The 17,330-nt window shown below is 45.1% G+C and overlaps 1 protein-coding gene across 1 annotated transcript in view; it reads left to right on the top strand.

The window, feature by feature from the left end:
- Positions 1-14,035: 14,035 nt before the first annotated feature.
- GPR156 (G protein-coupled receptor 156) overlaps positions 14,036-17,330 on the top strand; it is a 113,614-nt gene continuing 110,319 nt past the window's right edge. The window contains exon 1 of the mRNA XM_062208663.1: positions 14,036-14,117. The gene's annotated coding sequence lies outside the window, so the exon portion shown is untranslated. The remainder of the gene's footprint in view (positions 14,118-17,330) is intronic.

The raw sequence follows: 17,330 nt of genomic DNA, 5'->3' as shown, positions 1-17,330 counted from the left end.
CTGTTGCTTTCCCTATTACAAATGCTGTCATAGTGTATATAATTTGTCACACAGTAGCTCATTTCTGTAGTCTCAATTTCTCACTGTGGAATTGTAGAATTAAAGGGAATGTGCATGTGACTGCTTTATTTTAAAGACCCTTTTCGATGGTGTATAAACATGTAGTTTGCTTTTTCAGTCATTGCTTTGAACTATGTTATATTGAATATTCTCCAGGCTCTTAAGGGTATCTTGAAAAGATTCCATAACTTTCCAGTGCATTTAAAACTTCAAAGCTGATTCAGTGTTCTCCTCTACCCTTCAGAGACTTGAAGGGGCTCCTTCAGTGATGGATACAGGTAGGAGGAATGGAGGTTTGGAAAAAGGCAAAGACCTCTCGACGTCTAACATTTCTTGTTGACCAGGCTGCTTCTCTGGCCAACACAGGTGGTTGTCACTTGTGTGTCAAGCATCAGGATTTTGAGTTCTTTGGGTGAGTGGGGGTTCTGGTGAGGTTTCCCTCTGTTGAAGAGTTCCCAAATCTTACTCCAGTTCAGTTTCTTCAGCCCACTGAACCACTGGAGTCTACCTCACAGCTGTTGGCTCCTGCATGGGTGAACTTCTTGGGTGGGTACTGGGAATTAAACCAAACCTAGACACTTTCCACAGGGTTTTCTCAACCCTCTCAACAAGCAAGTGTCCTTGTCCTACCAAGGGGTGTAAAGCAAGCAACTCTGCCCTTTCTCCAACTCTTGTCCCCACATCAGGCAGTCACGGGTGTGCCTATATAGCCTTCCATTAGGTAGTGAAACGTCTATCTCACTTTCTAGTTGGTATCTCTAACATAAACATATGTTGGTCAAAGGACTTGAGAATCATCCATCTTAAGATTTAAAAAAATATACCAGGCTAAAACAATGAAGAAGGAAAAGAGATGTGATAAAAGTTCATGAAGTCATGGTTATGGAGATAGTAACCAGTGAGGACTTACCCTCCATCAACTTTCTAAGTATTTAAATCTTGAAGGAGGAAAATTTAACACAAGCAATACGTACAATAGGTCACATCCATTTGAGAGAATCTACTAAAAAATAATGCAAGCTTAAATATCAAAAAGATTTGAAGGAAACCGAAGGAAGACACATCAACATCGACCATTTCTTGAGGAAGAATAAACTTGAGGGACTTTATTGTAACTTTCTGAGGCTATGGAACAGAGCCAATACACACTGTGTGCTTTGGATTCACTCTGGAGGTACAGCCCTCAGTTGAGATAAATGGAGATGACTCAGTTTCATGTCTCAAAGGAGGGGACCCAATTACACCAGACCTGGCTTGCCTGCTTAGGATTCTCTGGGTCTCCTTCTGTTGCCCAATCACTCTTTGACTTGCTGCTACTGAGTCTCTGACAAACTTCCATTTCTTTCTCTTTTTCAAAAAGTTTATTAATTTATTTGAAAAACAGAGTGACAGAGACAGGCAGAGAGAGAGAGAGAGAATCTCCTATCTGTTGGTTTACCCCCCACAAATGCCCACAACAGCCAGAGCTGGGCCAGGTTGAAGCTAGAAGGCAGGAAGTCCATCCAGGTTCCTGCAGGGGTGGGAGGAACCTCAGTACTTGGGCTATCATCTGTTGCCTCACAGGAGCATAAACAGGATCAGAAGTGGAGGAGCTGGGACTCAAATGGGCACAATGCCCATCCTAAACTTCCATTTCTACTAGTACTCTTGCATACTCAGGTGGAAGAGATACCAGACAAATCCTGGCAATTTGTTTTTTTGTTTTGTTTTGTTGACAGGCAGAGTGGATAGTGAGAGAGAGAGAGAGAGAGAGAGAGAGAGAGAAAGGTCTTCCTTTTTGCCGTTGGTTCACCCTCTAATGGCCACTGTGGCCGGCGCATCGCGCTGATCCGAAGCCAGGAGCCAGGTGCTTCTCCTGGTCTCCCATGGGGTGCAGGGCCCAAGCACTTGGGCCATCCTCCACTGCCTTCCCGGGCCATAGCAGAGAGCTGGCCTGGAAGAGGGGCAACTGGGATAGAATCCGGCGCCCCGACCGGGACTAGAACTCGGTGTGCTGGCGCCGCAACGCAGAGGATTAACCTGTTAAGCCACGGTGCCGGCCAAAATCCTGGCAATTTGTTATTATTCTCAGAGGAGTCTAGCTCCAGACTGAAATCCAATGTGTGATTTTTCTGGCTGACCACAGGCAATTTCAAGGCTTAGTCCAGCAGGCCTCGTGGAGGAGGAGCTGTCTCCTCACACCACACTTGATACAGGGCCAGTGTCTTGCAATTTCCTGGAACCGGTACTGGTTAGGACTCAGATGTTTTTCTCCTTCTGAAATGAGCCATGCTCATATAGATAACAACAGGTGGCTCCATTCAGAGGCCTCCTCTTGCAGCTTTGCTAGGCGCTTTCTTCCATTCCTAGCCCTTCTCTTTTCTTTCCATCCCCCTGGCCTTGGATCCATTAAGAGGCAGGAGCTTTATGTTCAAGGGTTGTTGACAGTGAAATGACTCCCTCCATATGCATTGCAAAACCGAAAAGTTTTCCAAAATATGAACATTCATAGCCAGAATGCTCAGGAGTAAGAATAGAATGAGTAAAATTTGGTACATCTAGAAGATAAAATATTATGCAAATATTTAAAGTGATAATGAACATAAATTTAAAAGTGTGTTAAAAATAGTTCCAAGTAGTGTGTACTCCACGTTTGCACTCATATAAAAAAGTGTTAACATAAGAGTTACCAGTGGTTACTGCTATAATCCAAAAATTGTACCTATGAAATTTATATTTATTAAATAAACCCTTTCTTTTAAAAAAAGTTAAGGTAAAGAGTTACCAGTGGTTATCTCCACTATGCTACCAATAAGTGAAGTTACACATGCTTGACTTTCTTGCCTATGCATAATTTTTAATCTAGGATGACCATTATTTCTTTAATGAGAAAAATTTTAAAAGTTATTATATTTAATATGTATCCTCCTTGAATGAAAAATTATGTCTCTAGGAATTCATCTTAAGTATATAATTTTAAGCACACATGTAAATATTTAGATATGGTAAAGTTTATTATAAATCTATTTATAATAGTGACAATTTAGAAATAACTCAATATCTAGTGTTGAAGACTGGGAAGGCACATTTCAACATATTCATAAACTGCAAAATTAGGTAGTCAAAATACTTAATTACCTGTGAAAAGTTTCACAATATATTGAGAGGTTAAAAAATCAGGTTACACAACAGTGTATTTTTATACCTTTGACCCAGCAATTCCACTTTTAGGAAATACTAGCACAAAAAACAAGTATAAATATCTTGGTTGCATCATCTCAGTAAAAAGTTAGAATCCACACAAATTTTATCAATGGAGAGTGCTGAGACAAATAACTACACTCACATAATGGATTACTAACAACTATTAAAAAGAATTAAATAAGTCACTAAGTAAAACTGTTAAAGAGAATAAAAGAAATGGAAAATGGCATAACATAGTCAAGATTTGTATGAGATTATGAAGTATGTTTTTATACTATTTCAATAGCTTTACTATAAGCACCTATAAATTTTGTTATAAGAAAAAGAATTTTAAGTCTGGCGCTGCAGCTCACTTGGCTAATCCTCTGCCTACAGCGCCGGCACCCCAGGTTCTAGTCCCAGTTGGGGCACCGGTTCTGTCCCGGTTGCTCCTCTTCCAGTCCAGCTCTCTGCTGTGGCCTGGGAGTGCAGTGGAGGATGGCCCAAGTGCTTGGGTCCTGCACCCGCATGGGCGACCAGGAGGAGGCAACTGGCTCCTCGCTTCAGATCAGCGCAGTGCGCTGGCCGTGGCAGCCATTTGGGGGGTGAACCAACGGAAGGAAGACCTTTCTCTCTGTCTCTCTCTCTCACTGTCTAACTCTGCCTGTCAAAAAAAAAAAAAAAAGGATTTTAAAATATATGCAATATGATCTATTGTATGTGTGTGTATTATGTGCATAGCAAAAACTCTGAAAGAATATTTATCAAAATATTTGAAATGGTTATTTATGGGTGATAGGATCAGTTGATTTTATTTATTATTTTTGTTATTTTATATATGAAATGTTTATATTATTTTTATAGTAATAAATTATTTAAGTTTTAAAACTTCCACTTAGCTTTTTTAAAGATTTTTTTATTTATTGAAAGACAGAGTTACAGAGAGAGGTAGAGACAGAGAGGTCTTCCATCCTCTGGTTCATTCTCCCAATGGCCACAATGGCTGGAGCTGAACCCATCTGAAGCCAGGAGCCAGGAGCTTCTTCCAGTTCTCCCATGTGAGTACAGGGGCTCAAACACTTAAGCCATCCTCAGCTGCTTTCCCAGGCTCATCAGCAGGGAGCTGGATCAGAAGTGGAGCAGCCAGGACTTGAACCAGTGCTCATATGAGATGCAGGCACTTCAGGCCAAGACTTTAACCCACCGAACCACAACAGTGGCTGCTAGTTTTCATTCCTAATGATGTCAAATTCCCTGCCCAGAGTCTTTCCACAGCTCCTGGGTTCCTCCTGCAAAATTGCAGCTTCTCACAGGCAAGAGGCAGCTTAGCTAAAGGCAAAAAAGATAACAAAACCCAGTCATGGAAAACCACATATTTATGGTTCCATTGGTATGAGAGCCCAGAATAGGGAAACCTATAGACACAGAAAGTAAATTAGTGATTTCTAGGGCTTGGGTGGGGCAAGGAGGCAGGGACTGGAAGGCACTAGTTGAAGAGTATGGGAGTTTTAAAAACCTACCTCCTTCTATGCTTTATGGCATCTTATGTTGGGGAGTACATGCTGCCGTGGTCTAAAGAATTTTAGATTTAAAGAAAGCTCTACACTCTCAAAGCTGTGCTGCTCTATTGTTCCCATTTTCCAGATGAGGACATAGAGGGAATGAGAAGAGGGTGTGTTGGCTGCAAGGCTTGCAGTGGAGGGGAGAAGCCTGCCTGCCTTGCAGTCCACGTCCATTCTGCCCTGCTGCTGTGGGGCTTTCAGACAAGTTGGAGACTGGGTATAACTAATCTTTCTTCTCAACAACTTCTTTTTAAAAATTATTTATTTATTTGAGAGGCAGACAGGCCAAGAAAGAGCCTTGGGTCTGGGCCAGGACCAAAGCAGGGAGCTGGGAATTCAATCTAGGTCTCCCATGTGGGTGGCAGGAACCCACTTGACTGAGTCATTACCACTGCCTCCCAGGGTCTGCTTTGGCAGGAAGCTGGAGTCAGGAGCTCTAGCTCGGAATTGAATCCAGGCACTCTAAACAGGATATAGGTGTCTTTTTAATTTTTTTTTTTTAATTTGACAGATAGAGAGTGAGAGACAGAGACAGGGAGAAAGGTCTTCCTTCCGTTGGTTCACCCCCCAAATGGCCGCTACGGCCGGAGCTATGCCAATCCAAAGCCAGGAGCCAGGTGCTTCCTCCTGGTCTCCCATGTGGGTGCAGGGCCCAAGCACTTGGGCCATCCTCCACTGCCTCCCGGGCCACAGCAGAGAGCTGGACTGGAAGAGGAGCAACCAGACTAGAACCCGGCACCCATATGGGATGCCAGCGCTGCAGGCGGAGAATTAACCAAGTGAGCCAGGGCGCCAGCCCCATGGATATAGGTGTCATAGGCTAAATGTGCACCACCACACCATCCCTAAGTAGCCTCTTTATGGTATTTTTTTAAAAAAATTAAAATGTGGTAAATTATAAGTAACAAAATTTGCCATTTTACTAATTTCTAAGTGCACAGTTCTATGGCATCATGTATTTCATATTGTCATGTAACCATCACCACCATCCAACTCCAGAGTCTTTTCATCTTCCCCAGCTGAGGCTCTATGTCCATTAAACACTCCCATTCTCCCCTCCTTGAGCCCCTAGAAACCACCACTCTACCCTTTTTCTATATGATTTTGATAATTCAAGGGAAATGGAATCAGAGAATATTTAACCCTTTGTGACTGGCTTGTTTCTGTTAGCAAAATGTCTTCAAAATTCACCCATGTTCTTGTGAACATCAGAAATCTCTTTCTTTTAAAGACTGAATAATATTCCAATGTACACTTAAGTCACATTTTGTTTACCCGTGAATCCATTAATAGACACTTAGTTTGCTTCCAAGTTTTGGCTGTTGTGAATGGTGGTGCTATGAACACAGATGTGTAAACATCTCTTAAAGTCACTGCTTTATTTTTTTATTTTTATTTTTTTGACAGGTAGAGTTAAAGACACTGAGAGAGACAGGTCCTCCTTCCATTGGTTCACTCCCCAAATGGCCGCTACGGCCGACACTGCACCGGCCCGAAGCCAGGAGCCAGGTGCTTCCTCTTGGTCTCCCATGCAGGTACAGGAGCCCAAGCACTTGGGCCATCCTCCACTGCCTTCCTGGGCCACAGCGGAGAGCTGGACTGGAAGAGGAGCAACCGGGACTAGAAGTCGGTGCCCATATGGGATGTCGGCGCCACAGGCATAGGTTTAGCCAAGTGAGCCACGGCACCGGTCCCGTAAAGTCACTGCTTTCAATTTGTCTGGACATATACCCAGAATTAGAATTACTGGATCATATACCAACTCCATGTGTAATTTTCCTGAGGAATCACCATACTGTTTTCCACAGTGGTTGCACCAATTTACTTTCTCACCAGCTAATGCTTCCTTTTTATTCTTTTAAGCATAAAATTATTCTAAAATTAACTATGGTGAGGTTTGCACATTTCTGTGAATACACCAAAAAACACTGACCTGTAACTTTTAAATTGATTAATTGTATGTTATATGAATACATAAACAAAACTTTTTAAAAAGGCCAGAAAAACATTTGCTTCAGAGCACTGAGGCTGGGGCCAGCGTTGTGGAGTAGTAGGTTAAGCCTTCGCCTGTAACTCCAGCATCCTATATGGATGGCAATTTGAGTCCTGGCTGCTTCACTTCCAATCCAGTTCCCTGCTAATGCACCTGGGAAAGCAGTGGAAGGTATCCCAAATACTTGGGCCCCTGCACCCACTTGGGAGATTTGGATGAAGCTCCTGGCTTCTGCTCGCCCCCCACCCTGTCCGTTGTGGCCATTTGGGGAGTGAACCAGCAAATGGAAGGTATTTCTCTTTCTCTCTTTCTTTCTCTACCTCTCCCTCTCTCTAACTCTGCCTTTCAAATAAATAAAATAAATCTTAAAAAAAAACAAAACACTAAACCTTTCTTGATTCCATCTCCAAGAAGGGCTGCACACCAGCAAGCTCCCCAGATTCAAAGGACTGACAGTTTCCATCAAATGTATTGGATCCTAGACCTCCGGCTTCAGGATTGATTGATTTATTTTATTTTATTTTATTTTATTTTATTTTATTTTATTTTATTTAAAAGGCAGAGACATACAGGGATCTTCCATCTACTGGTTCACCCCCCAAATGCCCACAATAGCCAGGACTGGACCAGGCCAAAGCCAGGAGCCTGGAACTTAATCTGGGTTTCCCACATGGGTGGCAGGGACCCAAGTACTTGGGTTACCACCCACTGCCTCCCGGGATGTGCATTAGCAGGAAGCTGGAATTGAAGGTGTGTCTAGCACTCTAACTCAGGCACTCCACTATGGAAGGCAGGCATCCCAACCACTGCTGTAACTGCTGTGCCAAACATCTGCACATCTGATTCTGTGGAGTCTGATGTGCTTGTTACATGGGGCCATAGCATATCAAATATTTGATGATGAAAATGGGCTGCTTAATATCCACTTTATTAACTTAATTATCCTTAATATAATGTTGACTTACATTCCCCACAGCTGTTCCCTGCTGTATCTTCTTGTTGCCCACCCGCAGAATTCACAGCCTGACAAGTGAAGCCTAGCAGACAGCCGGCCTGCTAAGATCAAAATGGTAACACCTTTCAGTGACCTCCCATTCATCCCAACAAGCACCAACAAAAGATGCCTCTTACCTTTTCAAAGCCTTGCTTTGAAAGTTAACCAAAGAGTCATTTAGGTGCATGACTGTAACATTAAAAAAAACACCCAACAATAAACTACTAATTACTGTGACTCAATGCCTTTGGTTCACACAGGGCTGGTATCCACACATGTAAGGACCAGCACTGTCCCACTTGCTTTATGGAAAACTACTTGATTTGTGCTCCTGAAACAATCCTTTCCCCTGTTATTGGACTCCTGGAGGGCATCTGCCCTTTTTCTTCAAATATCATACTGTTGACGCCTTTATTTCCTGGGATGGACTGCTCACACTGACATCATATTTAATTTTCTGAGACACGCAGCTGGTATTCAAACGAGTATTCACTTCATCTCACTAACTGTTTTTTCTTTATAAAATGAGGAGATTGAACTAGAATATTTTAAGATTTTTTGACACTCTCTATAGTCTGTGACTGTATACCAAGTAAATTTTTGAGGGAGGTATTTGGGGGTATTTTTCATTTTCTTAACAATTTAGCCTATAATGGGACCCTTGTTCTCTATTCAGGGTCACCAACACTAACCATACAGCTCTTCTACCTTAGAAATCAATCAAGAAGCTATCCAGTCTAGTCACAACCTATCTGTCCAATAATTTTCCATTACTCCCCTGTAAGAGCCCTCTGGTTCCATCTGAATATTCTTGCCTTCCTGTTCCTACTCAAGCTCTTTCCTCTACTTGAATATCTTACCCTTCTCAGACCAGTTCAAGTGCCCTTTTCTCTACGAAGATGTATCCCTAAGGTCCTTGACTGAAGAGGCATGACATATCTATCATCAGCACTTATCACAAATCCTTAAACTAGAAAATTATTCTAAAATATTTGGTGATAATATTTCCACTTGAATTGTCATTATTTATGTTAATATCTCATCTCTACTATAAAACTACAGATTTCTTGAGGGTACGGTCCAAGTACATAAATTTTTTTGACTTACCCATAGCTTCCAGCCATAACCTGCACAAAGTAAACATCAATAATCAGAGTTTGAGAATGAGAATCATATCTATCTTGCCTTGGGTTCTGAACAATACCACATCAATCCAGGAATCAGATAATTCAAGTGTTTTACCGTGATGCCAGATTTGAGAACACAGCTTGGCTTAGAAGTCAAAATGAGCTTCATATTCCTTCCCCCCAAATTGAACTTAGCCACCCAAGCACAGGCAGGACTTGTCCAAACATAGTCCCTCCATAAACATAGGGTCTATTATGGTCTACCATATAAGGAAGAGAATACTTCCTTACACATAGATCCTGTGGGAAGGGTCGTTCCAAAGAAAGTCAAAGAGGGATGTGGCCATGTGTATGCATTGATCCTTTTTCTAAAACAATTATGCAAACCACTTTCTCTCCCATAAGAGAAACAAATGGGAGGTAAAATCAAAGAGGACTGACACTTTCTCCCTAACACATCTGAGAAAGCCAAATAACTGTTTTTGGACCAAAGTTAAAAAAAAAAAACAAAAAAGAAAGGAAGAGGTTTGTATTCCCTATACTTTATAAGTATTTGTTGAAAAAAATAATAACAAAAGAATGAATGTCCTTCTGACACTAGTTAATTCTTAGAATGTTCTGTGGGGCCAGTGCTGTGACGACGTATTGGGTAAAGCTGCCGCCTGCAGTGCCAGCATCCCATATGGGCACTTGTTCCAGACCCAGCTGCTCCACTTCCGATCCAGCTGTCTGCTATGACCTGGGAAAGCAGTAGATGGCCCAAGTCCTAGGGCCCCTGCACCTGTGTGGGAGACTCAGAAGAACCTCCTGGCTCATGGATTCAGATTGTTGCAGCTCCAGCTGTTGCAGCCAATTGGGGAGTGAACCAGCAGATGGAAGACCTCTCTCTCTCTCTCTCTCTTTCTCTCTCTCTCTCTATTTGCCGCTCCTTCTCTCTCTGTGTGTGTAACTCTGACTTTCAAATAAATAAATAAATCTTAAAAAAAAAAAAAAGAATGTTCCACTCATAATTTAGCCACAGCACTCGAGGTACCAGTGGAAGTTGGGGCCAATCTATGGAGTTCAATTTGAGGCCAGGCAGGGAAAATTCGGGAACCTGAGCTACAACTAAACCTCAACTTCTGATGCCACCAATTGATTAAGAAGAGCAAGGCCTGGAGATTCTTATGCAGTTCCAGGTCAGTTTCAAGATACAAATTCTGGAGCTTTAGTTTCAATTCCAAGTGGAACAAAATGAAAAAGGAATCAGGATGAGAGAAGAGTGGAGAACAGAGGTCATCTTTTTCCTGGGAAGGGTTAGCATGGGTGACTGGAAGCGAAACACTATAGGGCTTAACCTGGTCAGGGTTCATGAACTAACTTGATTCAGTGTTTTGATCTTACTTATTGGAATGGCTAAAATTGTGCCTGGAAGATTGTTATAATCTTGGAGATGGCAACTTATTAACAATCCAAATAGACCAATCTCATATCTGATCATCATTCCGACAGAAATTAGAGTATCGGAGCGTTTGGATATACATAGGATATATATTGTAACACTGATGTCAGTGGTGATTTTTTTTAATTAAAAGAAGTTGAACGTCATGGGCAGGGGAACTCTAGAATAAATTTTAATATGTTTATATTGCAGAACATTATGGAGAATCTAAAATAAAAGAGTAAATTAGAATCTTACCAGTTGAATTGGAATTTTATCACTTATTATTTAATAAAAAACACAAGAAGCAGAAAAGTGTATTTAATATGATAGTCTGACTTTAAACAGCCCTTGTCTCAACTGTTGAGGAACAGTTTTTTTTTTTTTTTAAGCAAATTGTTGAACTCTTTACTTAGTATTCAGTTGGTCTTCTGTGTATAAAGTTAATTGAAAACATATCTTAGTGGAGAATGGGACTGGGAATGGGAGAGGGAGGAGGAGGAGGGGTGGGAGTGTAGGTATGGTGGGAAGCATCACTGTGTTCCTAAAGTTGTAGTTACGAAATGCATTAAGTTTGTATTCCTTAAATAAAAGGTTTCTTTGGAAAAAAAAAAAAAACCTGATATTCCTTTTTGTAAAACAAACTAGAATAAAAATTCAGATAGAATACATAGATATAGATATAAGCTTGGGAAAAATAAGGAAAACTATAAATTGCTTTTAACTTTTAAGTAGTTGGAAGTAAGAGAAAGTAGTGAGGGAGCAAGTCAGGTAAGAAAAGATTAGAATGGCCGGCACCGCGGCTCACTTGGCTAATCCTCCACCTGCGGCGCTGGCACCCTGGGTTCTAATCCCAGTTGGGGCGCCAGATTCTGTCCCGGTTGCTCCTCTTTCAGTCCAGCTCTCTGCTGTGGCCTGTGAAGGCAGTGGAGGATGGCCCAAATCCTTGGGCCCTGCACCCGCATGGGGGACTAGGAGGAAGCACCTGGCTTTGGTTCGGCGCAGCGGGCCGGTTGCAATGCACTGGCCGTAGCGGCCACTTTTGTGGGGGGGGGGTGTGAACCAACGGAAAAAGGGAGACCTTTCTCTCTGTCTGTCTAACTCTGCCTGTCAAAAAAAAAAAAAAAAAACAGAAAGAAAAGATTAGAATGGATTCAGAGGTTAAGATGCCCACATCCCATGCTGGATATAGAGAATAATGCTTGGCTTCTGCTCCCAATTCCAGTGTCCTGCTAATGTGCATCGTGGGAGACAATAAGTGACATCTCAAGTATTTTGATCTCTGTCACTCATGTGTGAGACCTAGACTGTATTCTTGGCTTTTGGCTTCAGCCTAGCCCAGCCCCGGCTTCTGCAGGCATTTGGGAGAGATCGCTGTCTGACTTCGGTTTCTCTCTCTTTCTCTGCCTGTCAAATAAAAATAAAGACCAGAAAAGAAGGAATCAAAACAAAAGACAGAATGCATAAAATGATTCCATTTGTGCATACATGTACGGACAAGTGCATAAAGAAGGCATGAAAAAATATGATCACTGAAATATTAACAGTGGCTATTGCAGGATGTGGAGATTTATTCTCTTCCTTATACTTTTATGTATTTGATTTTTTAAAATAATAAGCACACAGGTTACATACAACCAAAGAATAGCTATTTATTTTGAAATGTGTGTGGCCAATTGCTCTGAGAATGAAGATGAGTCAGAAACATACCTTGCCTTGCAGGCCCTGACAGTTGGTGGGGAGACAGGATGACCCAGCAGCTGTAACACAGTGGACTTCCTGAGAGCTGTCATCGAGGCAGGGAGTGCTGGCAGAGACATTAGCTGATCTCGCAGGTCCTACTGGGAAGGCATGGACGGAGACAGGTAAAGGAATAGGCACTTGAGATGGGTCATGAACATTTAGGAGCAGTTCATTAGGTTAAGGTGGAGAAAAAGAGAAATCCAGGATAAAGGAACAGAGTGAGCAAAATAAACAGAGGCATTAAAAACCCAGGGAGGGTGGTATTTGGCCCAGCTTGGTATAACTGGAACCCGGGCAGTGAGTGAACAGAAAGTTGGAGAGGCAAACTGGATTCCAATTGTGACGATTAAGACCTTAACTCCAATTGCACAGGGAGTTATGGCAGATTCGAGGGAGGGGGGAAGGTGTTTGTTTTCTTTGGTCACAAAAGTGACATTAAGTCTGTGTTGACAAACAAGAGGCAAGGAAACCACTTAGGCAGCCATTAAGACAACTCAGCCACCGCTACAATCCAAAAGTTGTACTTAGGAAATTTGTATTCATTAAAAGCTTTCTATTAAAAAAAAAAAAAAAAATCAGCGAAGGCAATCTAATCTAGCCAGAACAAGCAGTGTGGGGACTGCAGAGGACGCCACCCTTTCCAGAATCACTTCTGAGGTCAGTATAGCAAGGAAGACCAAAACTTTCGTGCCTGGCACCTGAGATGTTGGGTATACTCCAATCTGAGGTGGGGGCCAAGCTGGGAGAAAAATTCCACTGTCTTGCAGAATCCAGAGAGGGGCCGTGGGAATAACGGGTTCAGAATCTAGAGGAAACCTGGAGCAAAACCAGAAGGGCAAGCATCCCCCATCTAGACGCACAGAACCGAAGATCTGGTTCTGGGCTGGGAAGTCCGACGCCAGGGGAAAGATGGACGCCCAGTCTCCCGCCCGCTCCCCCCAGAGAAAGCGCCTGGCTGTGCACACTGAGGCCCGGAAGGACCCCCGGGGGAAAAATCCCACCCAGAATCCAGGCTCCTGGGGAGCCAGCTCTGCTCACGGCCTGGAGGAAACCGGGCTATCCCTTCTTCCTCCGTTTTCCTTCTCAGTAGAAGCCTAAGAAGCCTTGGGTGACACCGTGTGTACAACATCCAAGAACGTCGCTCCCTCTCGTCCCCGAGTGGGGGCGGCTCTGCCCGGCTTCCCCCCGCCCCCAAAGCCAAGGGCTTCCTCGAGGCCGAGAAAACTGTGGGACTTCCCGACAAGCGTAAATAGGTCTGAGGTTTTAAACGAAAAGGAACAGTCTAGATGGGTTCCCAGGATCCTTCGGGCCTCTCTGACTTAGCTCCTCTTCCTTCTCCTCCCTCACAGCGAGAGCGGCTGAGGGGACCGCGGACGGGGCGTCTTGTTCGCCGCCGCCTTTAGCGTTCCTGCAGCAATATCCTCGGCTTTCCGGTTATAAAATAAACACAAACCCAACGTAAAGAATCTAGAAGCCCCCGAGAATATACAAGGAAACGAGTCGGTAGCCCCGCCCCAGAAACAAAAATGAGCCTTTGCGTGGAGCGCTTCCAGGCCCGCTACCGGGGCTCGTGTGTGGGACCCGCACCTGGGGCTCCCCGGCCCGGGGCCAGCTCCTCCCGCAGCCGCTGGCCCCAAGCCCGGGAAGGGGCGCCGGAGGCGGGGCTGCCCCAGGGCGCCAGGCGCCTGAGCGAGGCGCTAGACGCCGGCAGCCGGACGGGCGGCGCGGCGCCTAGGGTCTGCGGGTGGCCGCTGGTCCGCACCGCCGAGCGCGGGTCCGAGAGCACCGCGTCGCACGGCGCCAGGCGAGCCCCTGGAGCAGCGGCCGAGCTCCTGCCGCCACCCGAGGCGGCTCCGTCAGGGCACCGCACGCGCGCGGCAGACGCGGGCGCCACCCTCCGGCCGCCCCCCACGCCCGACTGCCCTGGCGGCGATGGGCGCGGGTCCCGGCCTCTGCCCTGCCCGCTGGTCCCTTCGCGCCCTACCAAGCCGCGACTTCCGGCGTCCCGCGAACAGCCGCGAGCTCGGCGCATCGCCACCGTCGAGGACCCGGTGAGGTGAGCGCCGCGCCCCGGGGGAATCACCGGTTAGGGGTTTTGTTTGCAGGACCCTTCTGTGGACAAAACATCAGACAGTGATAGTGCACGGGAAGAGGGAGGGCCTTTCTCTCATCTCCAGAATCTGGGCCGAAACTTGCCAACGCCACCTTGTCACCCGTCAGGACCGCGAGTAGCACTGTTGGAAGAAGCGAGGGGCGAGTGCTGGGGTTCGGGGGGGGGGGGGGGAACAGGATGAGCGACAGACTGCTGCCCTGGAGAGACCCCGGCTCATTGTCCCGCCACCTGGAGACTCCCCAGAGCCTCGCAGCAGAGCCTGTCCCCAGTCTGCCTCTCGCAAGGGGCACGGTAATGCCCCAGGGTGCAGGGTGGCCTACGGGATGGGCGTCCCCGCAGGGCCGGTGAGGCCCTGGAAAGAGAACGTTTAATTGCCCAGCGGTCTGCCCGCGGGTTTTGCTCCTGGGCACAGGGGAGTCTTGCTCTGCCGCAAGCTGCCAGCCTCTTGTTAGAACTCAAGGTACACGTGGGTTACTGCAGAGCAGGAGCCGGGAGATCTTACTTTAAAATCAAGTTTTGTTGCTCCCATTTAGGAATAGGCATCTCTAAATAGACGTTTGGAGATAGAAATCTGCGCGGAGACAAGTCTTGGCCTGGCCTACTCTTAGCGCTTTGCTGGTTTTCTGGGTACTCGCATGCGTAACAGGGAATTACAGCCTAGAATGAAATGCTTTTGCCCAGGATGAAGAAGATAGCCTTGCATTTCTGCATCCCCAGGCAAAAGAGAGAAATGTTCAGGTGGGGGTTGAAACCTGGACAGCCTTGTAGGTATAGTTGTACGAGTGTGAGGCAGTCGGCCCATGGAGAAACTGGTTTTCTCCACGATGGCTGAGTTGTGTACAGAGGGTCTTCCAACAGGCTGGTTAGTGGCTGGGCTTGCAAAGCAGCTGTAGCTCCTTGGGCGGCTGCAGGTGGAGACACAGCTGGGGAAGCGCTTGCATGTGGATTAAGGCAATTTGAGTCTGAAGAACAAACTGCTCTCATAGGTGACCTAGGGACCTGGTGGGAGGGCTGGGAATGGCTCTCTGGGCCCCATTTTGGCAGCCTGATGCCACTTCAGGGCCACCACTATCTCTGGAATGTCCCCTGTGTTTCCACTTCTCTCTCATCTCCAGCTGTTAGCTTCTCCCTGCTGCCCGGTAAAGAGAGGAAGAGTTATGGTTGCCTGGGGACAGAGAACTTCCAGTCTGGTGAAGGCAGAGATGTAAAGGAGGAGAAACCCCAGGGGTGTGTGGAATGAAGCATCTTCCAGCCTTTCAGAGAGTGGGAGAATAATGACCACAGGAAAGAAATTCTCTGCAAGGGAGACTAGGCACCGGTCAGTTTGTTTCCTGTTGAGGGTTGGAGTATTTCTTTCTTGTGTTTTTTTGGCCATAAGGGCATTTCCAGAGGGGATTGGAGGAGGATGTGGCCTTCTCTGAAAAGTGACCCTTCTCCCTGAATTCTCATTTTATTCCAGTTCTTTATAAGTTTTCAGAGAGTAATTGGGGGCAGGAAGAGAGAGGGAAAAAATTCTGAGGCTCTGACATGGCACTTCATGCAATAAGAATGGAGGAGGGCGGAGAGGTGGATCCGAGAGTTGAAAGGGTGTTTTACATTTAGTACAAAGTCAGAGCCGATATTCTTCAGGAAGATAAACCACAGTCTTTGTATTTTGTCATTGATGAATTTTGCCAGATAAAGAGTGCAAAACCCACCTCCCTGTTTCCTCCCCTGTCATTTTGTTATGAAAAAAATGTCAGATGTGTAGAGAAGTTACCTATCTCTTTTTCTAAAAACATCTACTTGTTAACAAAGAGCAGAGTTTAGAATCCAGATATATGTGATCTGGCCTTGGACTGAGCTGGAATCCACAGGGGTGGTTAAGAAGTGGATGTGTGAAGGATATTAACATCTTGAGAAAAAAAACCTGAGCTAAAGCAGCCCTTTGTCCTTCAACCCTGCTTTCTCTTTCTTCATGGCACTTATCAGTACCTGTCCTTCTACAGTCTTTCTTTCTTTCTTTTTTTTTTTTTTTAAGATTTATTTATTTATTTGAAAGTCAGAGTTACACAGAGAGAGGAGAGGCAGAGAGAGAGAGAGGTTTTCCGTCCAATGGTTCACTCCCCAGATGGCCGCCACAGCCAGAGCTGCGCCGATCCAAAGCCAGGAGCCAGGAGCTTCTTCCGGGTCACTCACTTGGGTGCAGGGGCCCAAGGACTTGGGCCATCTTTCACTGCTTCCCCAGGCCATAGCAGAGAGCCGGATTGGAAGTGGAGCAGCGGGGTCTTGAACCAGCGCCCATATGGGATGCCAGCACTTCAGGCCAGGGCGTTAACCAATGCTGCGCCACAGCACCGGCCCCTATCTGTTTCTTTCTTAATTGTGCATATTCCCTCCACTCAAATGCAAATCCAGAAGGAGAAGACATTTTTGTTTTATTTATGACCATGTTCCTGTTGGCACATCCTAAGTAATAAATAATTATAGAATTAATCAGATAGTGAAATGACACAAACAAGGCATTGGCCCCCATAAGGGTTGTGAGACTCTTGGTAGAGCACTAGAAGTCCTTTCAGGTAATTTAGGCTAATCAATATTTTATAGGTAAGTGGTGATCCTGGAGATCAGTGGCTTCTTCTCTCCTCACCGGGCTGCTAAGCTGAATCCTGTGCTAGAGGCTGAGCCAGTTTTGAGAAACCCACAACCCAAACAAGCTATAAAAATCTTCAGTCCTGGAAATTTTCCCTAGGCCCCATGTAGTAACCTGCACCATCTAGAATCATAGCCTTAGCTATGATTTCTGTTATACTGTTGGTTTTGCTGGTTATTGAACTTCGTATAAATGCAGTTACCCAGGGTATACTTTTGTGTCTGGATTCTTTTTGCTCAGCACAGAGTTTGTGGGATTCATTCATATCAAGTGTATCAGTAGTTCATTCCCTAGTATTCCAAGGTAATAGTCATGGTGTGACTATCATGTGTTTATCCATTCTCTTACTGAGGGACACAGGTTATTTCCAATTTGGGGCTATTTTATTTATTTATTTTATTGAATAAAACTGCCATGACCATCTTTGTAGTACCCGCCTCATTTTGAGTTCTGTGTATGTTATTTGAACATGTACCTCATGTCACCACTGCGGATAGAAGTAGGGCAAGAATGTGGGGGCTGGG

This window comes from Lepus europaeus, chromosome 2, assembly GCF_033115175.1.
Source record: "Lepus europaeus isolate LE1 chromosome 2, mLepTim1.pri, whole genome shotgun sequence".
In the NCBI taxonomy this organism is placed as follows: domain Eukaryota; kingdom Metazoa; phylum Chordata; class Mammalia; order Lagomorpha; family Leporidae; genus Lepus; species Lepus europaeus.
This window is presented reverse-complemented; position numbering and strand designations above follow the sequence as displayed.